Below are 13,399 nucleotides of genomic sequence, written 5' to 3'. Positions count from 1 at the left end.
TCAGTAAATTTAATAAGTAAAAAAGATAGAGAGAGAGAGATACTTAGGTCCATACCCCCTAAATTTCCATTATTATAGATACCACCCCAAAATTATTTTAAGTTCATACCCATTTTTGCCTTTTTTCATTTTTCCCCAAAATGCCTACTCTTCAGACCTCGAAAGTCCGAAATGGGAAGCGGTAAAGAATTATTGACTTTAGATCTTCTAAATCCGAAGTCTAATAAATCTTGACTTCATACATTTTGAAGTACAAAGTCAAAAAGTCAATGCTTTTTAGTCTTGACTTTGAATCTCAAAAGTCTGAATTGTAACAAAATTTTTGTCTTTAGATCTTCAAAGTCAGAAATCAAATTAAGATGTTGATGTTAGATATAACTATCTAAAAGTCATCACCATAAAGAATCCCATGTTATATGGGATTGGGATTGATATTGACATCAGTAAGTTTAATTATGAAAGCTATTGAAGTTTTCTATTTGTAATGGATTCATAATATATATAGAATAAGAGAGCAAAGAATATATGTGCCTTGCTAGAATTACCATTTGGGAAAGGTGGCTTATTATATAGACAGAGGTGGGGGCAATCTGCATTGAGATGCAAGACCTCCCCATAGAGGGCAATGAGCCTCCAAGAGAAAAATACTACGATGGTGGATTATCATGGAGATTTTGGGTGGTACCTTATTTCAGGGAGATAAAGTCACAGTTGTTATCAAGGTTCACTTGTTGAATAATGGTTTTGTTATAGAAAAGAGATAAAAGATTAGTGGGTAATGGCAGTCACAGGAACTAGTCTAAAAGGGTTGCTTGATTGGATTTTGTCGAGGGTTGCAAAGGTAACTTTGTATCCCAAAATCTGTGATATATCTCTCATCGCTATTGTAGATTTCAGTTTGCCATACCTGTGGATGTAGCCCTTTTGGGATGAATCACATAAAGTTTTGTGTTCTTACGGTGTGTATATACTGTGTTTTATTTCTCGTATTATAGTTTGTATTGTCGCTGATTTTATTTGCAGCCAGTCAAGTACATAACTTTGGTGGATCCAACTTCTGGGGTTTATGTTTCTGCATAGATGGGTGACATTGAATCCTAAAAAGTGGTATCAGAGCATGTTGTTCAGTACCAAGCTCAGGTTTGTGCATTTTGTGAAAAAAAAAAATAGATGGCAAAGAGTCTCAAAGCTCATTTGTCTGGTACCCTTTTTTATACTATTCACTCTAATTCTTCAAATATTAGATAATGACATGGGGCCTTGGTGGTATTATTGCTGAGCTCCATGATGAAAGTCATTGACTCTATTCTCACCAAAAGGTAAGGGCCCAAATCCCCACTGACATACCACTTTTTTTAGGAAAAGAGCCCATGCTTAACTGCTTAGTGTTTGACGATTTGCAACACTAGGTCTTAAGCTCAATTCCTACCAAAGGTAGGGCCCTCTCCTCACTAACTCACTCAAATTTTTTTCTTCAAATAACATATTGTATTGGTTAAGAATCTCCAAATTTATGAATCTAAGGCACAAATGGATGTTTAACAATTTTGAATGTGTTACAGGACCTATATCCTTTGTAAACCGGGCACATGAGTCGAGCCAATTCAAAAATATTTTCTTTTTTATAGGTTGGGAGAGAGTTGGAAGAGATATTTTTTAAAAAAGTGAATTTTGGAACATATAAAAGATGAACTCTGAGAAAATTTAAATATGATAGGTATTTTAGTCCAAAACCCACCAAAAAAGGCCTGTGATGTTTTTATTGACATTTAGCTGGAACTTTAAGAGGTTATTCACTGGGGGCCACAAATATTATATGTAAATTTTCCAAATGTTCAATCTAATTTTCCAGCTGTTGCCATTGGTGACTATATGACAACCACCACTTCTTATTGCATGAGTTGCGTGGGAAAGGGATGCATCGTTTTTAAGTGAATAGAGTGATTGCATGGTTCACCAGCTAACCCTCTTATGTATTATTGTTTTTAGGTGAACAGAGTGATTGCATGGTTGACCAGCTAAGCCTCCTATGAATTATTTATTTTGTGCATTAAAACCTTTTTAATATGTAGTTTTTTTTTTGGGGTAATTCAGTGGGGATGACAAGGTCCTACCTATTTTTCAAATAATTTAGAAATTAATTTTTTTAAGGTGTTAATGGTATGGTGTTAGTGGAAATGAAAACTGCAATGTGGTGACCAGGATGTGGGGGTGCTATCAATACGGCTGCAGTCCTTCTCCCAAATCTACAGTACTTTTGTGATGCCTAAAACAATGATGATGATGCTGGCAAACATGCATAATTGAATTTAATAAAACTAGTTTTGCATGAAGGAAGTTTATACTTGTCCTAGTAATAGGGTTGAGCTTGCGTTAGTAGCACCACTTGAGTCGCAGATACTGGTCTAAGTTTTCCTTCTAATTGATACATTCGAAAATCACTAATTATTTCTAAATGCAAGTAGGGGTCTATATTCCCCATTGATCTACCAAAAAAAAAAAAAAGCTTGTATTTGTCCATGTTGTTTTGGGACTCATTAAGTATGTGCCACTTCTTGCCTGGACTAGTGCAAGTGGCCTTTACCCCCTATTTAGGTAAAATTTAAGTAAAAAAGAAAGAAAAAAACTGGTTTTTGCAGCATTCTTTTGTCTTTTTTAAGCAGTAATTCATCTCCAACTATTTCAACCCTTGTTGTGATTGATTTTGATATAAATGGATCCCTCTTACCTCTCAAAAGTTGTTTTTTGTTAGTTTCATTTAGAAGAGGTGTTTTCATCTCCATCATTCTTGCATCTTCTCTCTTCATTTTGAAGGAAACGGTTTAAATTTTTTTTTTCAAATTGTTTGCCTTTAAGCCCTCTAACAAATCCCTAGATCCCTAGAGCAATTTGTTGGATCAAAAAGGCAAATTGAAGAACCCAAGAGTTCCAATTTTGGGGGGTTGTTTTAACCCAAAATCGAAAATATTTGATTAGTCTTTGATTATTTCATGAAATTCATTCAAAGTTGTCCCAATATGTTCCTATCACATTGATCCATAAAAGCTCAAATAAAAATTTTTGAATCAAAGCCAAAATCTTTAAGATCAATTTTTGGCTTTTTTCCACCATTTTCTTCTTATATTTATGTTTTTTTTATTTTGATATTGATTCATAGGTGTACTTCCTATTAGATGAAATCAAATATGTGCTAATGATTACAAGTGTTTCCTTTGTGTTTTGCCATTTTCTCAATTTTTCTTTATTTCGTTTCTTTGGAAAAATATTGGCCGAGTTGGCCGATTGTGCTCGGGACCGATGGGAAACCGGTTTCGCCTCCTGATCTAAGTTTTTAAATACTGCTCTAGACTAATGCTTACGTGTATCGCATGCTTTTATTATAAAATTAAGCTTTGTTTGAGTAAATATCTTCTGTGCAATATTTTTGCAATGCATGAATTTGTCATCGATTCGAGGACATCTAAATTATGGGAAATATAATTGTTGAAAGCGTGGCTAACCAGGTTTTGGCATAACCTGGGTATTATCTGCAAGCTATCCAAACAATCATTTCTCAATAACCAGGTTTTGGCATAACCTGGGTATTATCTGCAAGCTATCCAAACAATCATTTCTCAATAACCAGGTTTTAGCATAATCAAGATTTGCATAACCATGTTATGATCCAAAACATGGTTTAGTTTACCCTAGGATCCAAACGAGCCCTAAATGACTAGGTTTTACTACTTATTTGGCTCGTGCCACCCTGTCCTCGGTCAAATTATGTGAATGCCCATGTGTCTTTTCTCTAGGAACTCTTAATAAGATTCTAATATGAGAAATATAATCAAAACCCTAACAAGCAATAATGTTTACGCCATTCGACTCGAACTACTTAATTGGGGCTAAAATACTAAAATAACTTTTCTTGTTCAAAGTTCTAAATCCTAGACCAAGGTAATTGAGATAGAAATTGTATAGCATGAGACAATTTCCCTTTAGTACAAGGAGGTCACATTTATTTATAATCATCCAACGTGAAATCTGATAGCTTGGATGTGTTAAAAAGTTCGAGAAAATTCTTTTGATCTTTGAGCATGGTTAATGGAATAAATGCAGCCACCCAATTTCACATCCGACGGTCAAGATTAATTGTGACCTCCTTGTAGCAAAGATAAATGATCTCATTATATACTTTTTTGTTTAAGATGTCTTTGTATATATATTTTTTTGTTAAGGGTTATGTTAGGGTGCTCACTCTATAGACCAAAGTAAGATAATCATGTACAAATAACCATTATATTGTCAAAGTGGATTGCATGATTTGAGTCACTTGGGCAACTTTCTTTTCCCAATATCCAATATCTAATACCAAGTTAGGTAACTCACCTACAGATATGTTAGATATATAAACATACTGAGTGCTCCAATCATGAACCACAAGCATGCACAAATATTTATATATAAATGGTTTCATGGAAGCTCAAAAAAAATAAAATAAATGGTTTCATGGATAGTCGGTTAGTGAGGTTTGGTTTTCGGTGCAAAAGGTTTAAGGATTCGTGGGGAATATGGAGAATATGGTGGTCCCGTGGGGTCTTATTATTTGAGCACATCATTCATTACCGCATTATTATTCCCTCCAATATTATATTATTAAATTAAATACTGTCCCAACTCCCAACTCTTATGGTTGCATATCTCATTATAAAATTAACCAACAAACTCATACTTTATTGCCCTGATTATTGCCGGAATATCCGCCAGCGAGAACAAATTAACTTCGAGATTAGTGAGAGGAAATGTAATGGCCCTACTCTCTCCTTAACGGAAAAAGTTTATAGAAGGTTGCAACCAATGGTTTAAAAAACTGATAGGTGATCCGGATCGGGCTTTCAAAAAACCGATCCGGATCGGCTAATCGGCATCCGGATCGAGAATCGGGTGAATCGGTCATAATAAAGCTTAAAAAAAATCCGAAAAAATTATTAAAATTCATTATAAATATTTTTTTTTAGGAATTCAATAAAAAATAAGGGTACTCCATTAAGAATTTTCATGTTTTTGAATGAATATGCGAATATTGATATGTTCTTTCCCTGCATGAACCGCCATTCAGCATTTAATTTACATCACACAAAAGGATAAACATATAATTATCATGGAATAAGTATATCAACATACATGGACTACAATAAAGCATAAAATTAGTAACATATGATCTAAAAATAAAATGATAGACTACATTATTGTTCTTCTTGGTCACGCTGGTGCCATTGATTGAATTCGTTTAACAATTCATTGATTCGATCTAAAAACGAATCATCGATTTTAGCAGGCGTCTGACTATTCTCAAATCCCTGAGTGTTAGTGTTTTGTTGTGTTCCCAATCTAAAATCCCCGAAGATTGTCCATCCTTCATGCTCACCTGCACTGTCGTGCTCATCCCTACACTGTTGCTGTTGGGACTCGATATGTGAATAATATGGCTGGGATAGGGTGGCCTCAGAATCATCATCTCTCTCATTTTCTCTTTGAATAATATGGATTAAAAAAAAAAATAACAAATTTTCAAAAATATCGATCATGGATTAAAAAAAAAAATCACAAATTTTCAAAAAATTCTATCATGGATTACAAAAAAAAATTTGATCATGGATTAAAAAAAAAAAATCACAAATTTTCCAAAAATTCTATCATGGATTACAAAAAAAAATTCGATCATGGATTAAAAAAAAAAAATCACAAATTTTCAAAAAATTCAATCATGGATTACAAAAAATTCGATCATGGATTACATAAAATTCGATCATGGATTACATAAAATTCGATCATGGATTACAAATAAAAACAAACAAAAAAAAACAAAAAATTCAATCGTGGATTACAAAAAAAGAAAAAAACAATTCGATCATGGATTACAAAAAATTCAATCATGGATTACAAAAAACTCTATCATGGGTTACAAAAAAAGCAAAAAACAAAAAATTCAATCATGGATTAAAAAAAACAAACATTTCGATCATGGATTACAAAAAATTCTATCATGGGTTACAAAAAAAAAAAAAAACAAAAAATTCGATCATGGATTATAAGAAAAAAAAACAAACATTTCGATCATGGATTACAAAAAATTCGATCATGGATTACAAAAAATTCTATCATGGGTTACAAAAAACAAAAAATTCGATTATGGATTACAAAAAAACAAAAACAATTCGATCATGGATTACAAAAAAATCTATCATGGATTACAAACAAAAAAAAAAAAAAAAAAAAATTCCGTACGTGACTCGCCGATTCCGTACAGTGAATCGGCGAGTCACTGTACAGAATCATCTGGTTCTCTCTAGAACCGGACGATTTCCGATTTTGAGCTGATACGATCCACTTTTTGCGATTTCCGAGTCGAACCGTGCGAGTCCGGTTCGACTCGGCGTTTTTTAAAACACTAGTTGCAACCTTATAATGTAGAACTACGGATGCACCTCAAAAATCCATCTAAAAAAGTTGTTTTAATGTTGAAAATCCATGTGGTTGATCATCTCGACATCGACATATATGACTATGAAAATTAAAAAGATTTCGAGTCTAAAAAATAGTGCATCTTACAACATATTATCTACACGCTCCATTTTCAAGATTTTCACATGTTTATAGATTTACTTGATTTTAACTATTTTTGAAATTTTAAATTTTATAATTAGATATAAAAATAGATTTTGAGATAATCTCAATAACATTTTACCTCAAAATTATATATTATGATAAAATTTGAACGTGCACCGTAATGGGATTGTTTACGGTTGCAACCGTATGGAAACCACACCCCTCTCCAAAAAGAGACATGGCTCTCTCTCTAAAAAGAAACATGTATTATATAAGGTTGTAACCTTAAAATATAGAGATTCGGATACACCTCAAAATCTATTGAAGAAGGTTGTTTTAATGTTGAAAACCGTTCTAGTGGATCATCGCGACATAGAGATGTATAAATATAACAAAAAAAATATTGTGAGTCTCGAAAATAGTGTATCTTACAGCACATTATCTAGACCATCCAATTTTAAGATTTTCGTATGTTTATGAATGTATTTGATTTTAATAATTTTTTTAACATAAAAAAAGATAATCCTAATAATTTATTACACCAAAATTAGACGTTATAACAAAATTTGGAGGTGCATCGTTTAAGGTTGCAACCTTAGAGAAACCACACCCCTCTCAATATAAGAACAAATATTGCCGGACATTCTCTCTCTTCCTCTCTCTCCCTCGATAAGAAGAAGCATGGCTCTACACTCTCTCAATGGCATGAAAATGACGTGAAACAGGCACTACATTCTCTCTCTATCAATGGCATGAAACATGGCACTACTCTCTCTCTCTCCCTGTCAATGAGAAGAAACACAGCTCTACATAGAGTCATAGATACACTCCCCATTGAACTCTCTCTCTCTAGCCAAAAAAATGGGTACTATATAAGTAAGGCGCATATATATATTTTATCAAGAGATGTAGTTCTCATGTTAGAAAACTTACGATTACTTGAGAATTCATGTTCAACCTTTAATATGAAATTTAAATATTTTAAAAAGGTGCAAATCAAGCAGACGTGTAAATACTTAAAAATCTTGATTTAGACGGTTTCAACAGCTTGATATAGGATGCACTATTTTTAAGGCTTTAAATTATTTTTCTTTTATTTTTATATATCTTGAGGTTAAGATGATCAATTGGAAGGTTTTTCAACTTCGAAAAACTCATTTTTATTAGTTTTTTAACATGTATTTTATTTCGATAATACAAAATTGCAACTTTATATAAATTTTTTTTTAAAAAATACTCTCAAGCCAATATGAGTGTTTCTAACTCAACCGTAAATATTACTCTCTCGAGCTAATCTCTCTCTCTCTCTTTTTTATTTTGGAATTGTATACAATGAGACTATTTACTTTCGATAAAGGTGGTCACAATTATTTATAACCATCCGATATGAAATTCAATGACTTAGATGTGTCATAATGTTTGATAACATATTTTTTGAAGTTTGAGCTTGGTCTATAGAATAATTGTAGCCACCCAATTTCACATCCAATAGTCAAGATTAATATGACTTTTGTATAATTATAACCCCCTAATTTCACATTTAATGGTCAAAATTAATATGACACCTTGTACATAAAGTAAATGGTCTCACTCTATACTTTGACCTTTTTTTTGAAGGAAAAAGAGAGGGGGGATATCGGGGAGAAATTTGAGTCAAGCCTCTCTATCTCTTTAGCATTTGTCGAAGTTCAAATATCCAATTCGGCGTGGGAAAGTTTTGACTAATGAATTATTTATCTTCACTTGTGGTCAATAATTTGACCAAAATCTCATCCATGCCCTTCTTCTTGTTAAAAATTAAAGTATTTTTCAAATTTCGAAATGGGGTTGCCAAATTTTAAAGCAGATCTCATTTCTTAAGTTGAAATTGAAAGACCATTTTCAGTCTGATGTTTCAAACTTTGTTAAATACATCCTTGATTTTTTTTTTAATAAATGTTTGACATGTGAAGAACAATACATCTATAAACCACTCCCTTAGTAGTTATCAAAAGCCACTAGTTCAAAGATACATGGTACGCATGTCTTATATAAATATCTGCACATGAATATAAGTATCTCTGCATGCCTTTCATGATATTTTTATAAGCTACCTTATCTAAGCAGACGACCCCTTTGTTTTTTTTTTTTTTTTTTGAGAAGAAAAAAGACATATGTACATGTATGTCTGTGTGCATATATATATGTCTACATTAAATGTGTGTTAAAAGTAGAATTTGTTTTGGTGAGTCGGCCTACTTGTATGTTTATGGTTTTTGAGGGATTTCTAGTTTTCTAGGGATTTAGGACATGAAACGTATCAAATCTATTTTCTCCTCATATTTATAAATTTATAGCTCTAAAATAGTGTCAGGTTCAATAATTTTTCAAAAAATAAAATACAGAGAAAAATACAAAATAAACCATTTTTTGGCTCAAAATTCATTTTTTCGTAATTCATAACCGAAGTGGAGATGGAAAAACTTGAAAATTTTTGTATCCAAAATCCATCTCCAAAATTTATTTTGGAAGGCCAGACTCATGGTAAAAAGTGCATTACCGATCACACCTAAATTCTTTTATATATATATATATATATTTATTGTAGAATTTTCATCCTCGTCATCATTCAAGTTTCATCCCATCCCATTCTTCTGCAACTCTGCTTCATACCCTACTATAAGTCATATTTTAAAACTTCATATAGTTCAAAAAAAAAAAAATTATAGAATTTTATGGTAATCAAGAAAAGGGCTTGACGAAATTTGTACAAAAGTATGACGTCAATTTCGTCTCACTGAGTTCCCCTCAACAAACCCCATAAAGAAACGGGGTCGTGTCCAACTCATCACCAACCAGGGCCACTTAAGAGACTTTCTCATCTTTAGGAAGGGCATTTTCGTCCCAATAAATACAGTTATTCCACGTAGTTTGCCTGTGCCCTATAAACATGTTTTTGCACCATTGTCACTTTCTTCACAAAGCAAAGTAGAAAGAGAAAGAGGGGAGGAGGAGAGAGAGAGAGAGAGAGGGGGGGGGGGGAAGGCCGAGAAAGAGAGCAAAAGAGAATGGAGAGACAGAAGAGAGAGAGTGAGTGAATGAACAGAGACTTAGAGAGAGAGAGAGGGGGGAAGGCTGAAAAGAGAGCAAAAGAGACAGAAGAGAGAGTGGGTAAAGGAGCACAGACTTAGAGAGAGAGAGGTCTGAGAAAGAAGAGAAGAGTAGGTGAAGAGAGAGAGAGAGGTCTCAGAAAGAAGAGAAGAGAGAGAATGCTGGATAAGCAGGGAAGGTTCTCATACGTCGCCATTAACGAAGAAAAGAAGAAGAAGAGAGAAAGGAGATATTGGGTTTCAATGAAGAGGGTGTCCATAAAATCCCTCACATCTCTGATGAAGAGGAAGCGCTTGCTCATTAGAGCTCTCAGAAGGGTATTTTCGGGATTCATCACCATAAAAACTATTCGGGCAGTCCGGGCAGCGAAGCCAACCTACGATGCGATGAGCTATGCCAAGAACTTCGATGACGGGCAATGGCAAATGGACGGTAATGATTAGCTGTTCAGGTCCTTTGGTTATAGGTATGGACAAAGGGGACTCTTGTTTCATAATAACCTTGTCTAGCATTTGTCTTGAGCTTTTTTTTTTTTTTTGGAGTTCTATTCTACTTAGGCTTTTTTTTTTAGAAGGAATTAATTAAGGTTCTTTTTTTCCTGCAAATGTGATGTAAAGTTCTGGTCTTTCTTCTTTTATGGTGGGAATGGAAATTGCATTCTTAACAGAAGATGGTGGTGTGAGTTATTTCCTCTCTCAATGTCGTTGTTTGAGTCTCTCTCACATACACACAAAAGGTTAACAATTTTTAAGAAGGAAAATGTTTTGACAAAAGTGCAACCCTATTAAAATAAGTAAAGCCTCAGTTCAAAACTTAGCAAACCAAAAATTGGCAAATCGATCACTCAATGGTTGTGAAAAAATAAAAAGGATTTCAAATCTAAAAATAGTGTATATTGTAATATATTATCTAGACCATCTATTTCACTCTTTTCAAAAAAAAAATTTACTAATGCATAAGATCTATACCATTTTTGTAGCTACAAATTTCATAAATGGTGGAAATTAAACTTAAAACCATCTTAGAAATTTATCGTGCCCAAATTATTTTTTAGACGAGATTTTAAGGTGCTTCACTTTTTGCTCAAACCTTATAGAAACTACATCCTTTAAAGAAATACAATGGTAGCAAACTACAAAATAATATTCTTAAAAAAAAAAAAAAAACCCTCTACGTATCGCTCTCTCTCAACAAGCAGCTGGTGATGTAAATTATTCTCTCGCAATTTGGTGGCACGAGTTTCCCTCCTTCTAATGTTGTCATCTGATCGATATGTTTCTCTTTTCCTTTTTGTCTTTTCTCTTTTCTTTTCTCTTTTCTCTTGATAGGTTTCTCTTTTCTTTTTTCTTTTCTCTTGATAGGTTTCTCTTTTCCTTTTTATCTTTTCCTTTTCTCTTTTCTTGTGTCCAATCTTTTGTTGTTATTTTTTTCTTTATCAATGGGAGATAAAATGAGGAAGAGCAGATTTAAGTTGGCTGGCTGGCCATGAGTGGCGGTCTTGTACCAATAGGCGTTATGATGAGATAGAGAAGATTAAGGTGGGCTGGTCATGTGTGGCGATAAGATGAGGTAGAGAAGATTAAGGTGGGCTGGTCGTGTGGTTTCGTCCAAGTGCAATACTTAGATGGGTTAGCCATGTGAGCGCCGAGTCCAGGTGCAACACTTAGATAGGTTAGCCATGTGGAGTCCAGGTGCAATACTTAGATAGATTAGCCATGTGGAGCGCAGACTAAGTACAATACCTGCTAAGAGACACTTTTAGAAGATGGGGCCTCAACAAGGGCAATAAAATGAGAAGATGGGGCCTCAACAAGGGCAATAAAATGAGGGAGAGTAGAATTAGGTGTGCCAACCATGTATAGCACCATAAGTATAATACTTGTTAAGAAATGTCGGAGAGTAGACTTAAGCGGGCTAGCCATGAGTAGACTTAGGTGGGCTAGCCATGTGGAACGCCGAATAAGTACAATACCGGTTAGGAGATGTCCCCTCACAAAGAGGGTATGACCAGCACAATGGTATATCAAGATTCATAACCTACCCCAATTAATTGAGAAAAAAAACTCTTTATTATGTGAATCATCATTATCGTGAATCGCTATTATGTAAATCAATGAATCAATTTATTGGACTCTATGCATTGAATCAATCAATAAATGAATTTGTTGCACGAGCCTTACCCATTTCTAATGGCAGTAAAGGAGAAGGATGATAAACTTAGCAATTTCGACTTTAAAGTATCGCACGCATCCAAGATAAAAAAAAGTTGTGGGTTCTGACTAAATAAATTCACCTTTTTAAAAAAGTACCATACTGTACCCATACTCCCCTACTTTACTCCCCTCTTTATTATTTTCCTTTTTATTGTAGACATTCATCCACGAACCCCTCAAATTCTCTTTTTGGGTAAGCGGTAGACCCTCTGAAATAATATTTCTTAAAAATAAATTTTTTCAAGGAGATACGAATGCAAATTCTCTTTTTTTGGGTAAGCGGTGGACCCTATGGAATAATATTTTTAAAAAATAAATTTTTTCAAGGAGATAAAAATGCTACTTAAGGTTGTGCTACTAAAACGCAGCCTCTATAATCTTGACCCAAGCCCAATCCATCCAATCTCTCTCCATCACCCTCTTTCTCTCTCCTCTCTCTTTTTTCTCTCTTCCCTACCGTCTATCTCCCTTCTCAATAAATATCAAAACCACATATCTTCTCTCTCTATCTCTCCACCTTTATATCAATCTCTTCCAACTTCCATCTTGGTCTACAAAATAATTAGCTCACAGTAGAGAAATATAGAAACTTTTCTCAAAATTAAAAAATTAAACCAAATATAACTTTATATTACGCCTCTCAAAGAAAGTCGAATGTGTCCTTTTTTTTAATTAGCTCACAATTTTATGTAGTTATATAAATCAGCATTCCAAAGAATTGAATCTAGTTTGGACCTGGTAGGTGTTGTGAGTCTAGTTCTTCCAGTTTTAATGTAATTTAATTTTTCAAAAATCAGAATGCCTCAATTTTGTAGAGGTATCAGTCTAACTCAAATCAATGTTTCAAAAATTGGAATTTGGCTCCGAATGTATGGCCCAAAATGGCCACCCGACATTCCCAGGCCTGTATGACCTAGAATGTTCACCCTGTTAAGAATTAACAGAATGGCCACCTGATAAGAATTGAACATACTTGAAAAAAGGTATTGTTTATATAATGATGGCCACCTGATGAGTTAAACGTCTATAAAGGGGTAAAATTTATATAAGTTTGCAATTTTACATGTATAAGTAGGTTGCAGAGTGTTACACGATATCGATTTTAATTGGATGGTTGGATGACGTAGATTTGAAACTTTAAAAATATTAAAACCACACTATCAAGCTTTATTTCAATTATTTGGGATCAGGGAAATACTTTAGAAATATTAAAACCACACTATCAAGCTTTATTTCAATTATTTGGGATCAAGAAAATTATATATGTACGTTTTTTTACCATGTTCAGAAGCCAAAAAACAAGGCTAACTTTCTTCTTGTAAAAATGTATATACAAATGGGATTTGTATACTATGACATTATTTACTTTTGTTATAAAAAAGTCACAATTACTCCTAGCCATTAATGTCAAACTAGATGGGCATATAGCGTGTCATGAAGTTCGATAATCATCTTTTTTTAGCTCTATTCAATGACACTCTTACAATCATCGGATTTAAAATCTAATG

The sequence above is a fragment of the Amborella trichopoda genome, chromosome 3 (genome assembly GCF_054954075.1).
Source record: "Amborella trichopoda isolate Santa Cruz 75 chromosome 3, AtrichopodaSantaCruz75HAP2 v2.0, whole genome shotgun sequence".
Taxonomy (NCBI): Eukaryota; Viridiplantae; Streptophyta; class Magnoliopsida; order Amborellales; family Amborellaceae; genus Amborella; species Amborella trichopoda.
The sequence above is the reverse complement of the archived record's forward strand: the minus strand, read 5'-3'. Positions refer to the sequence as shown.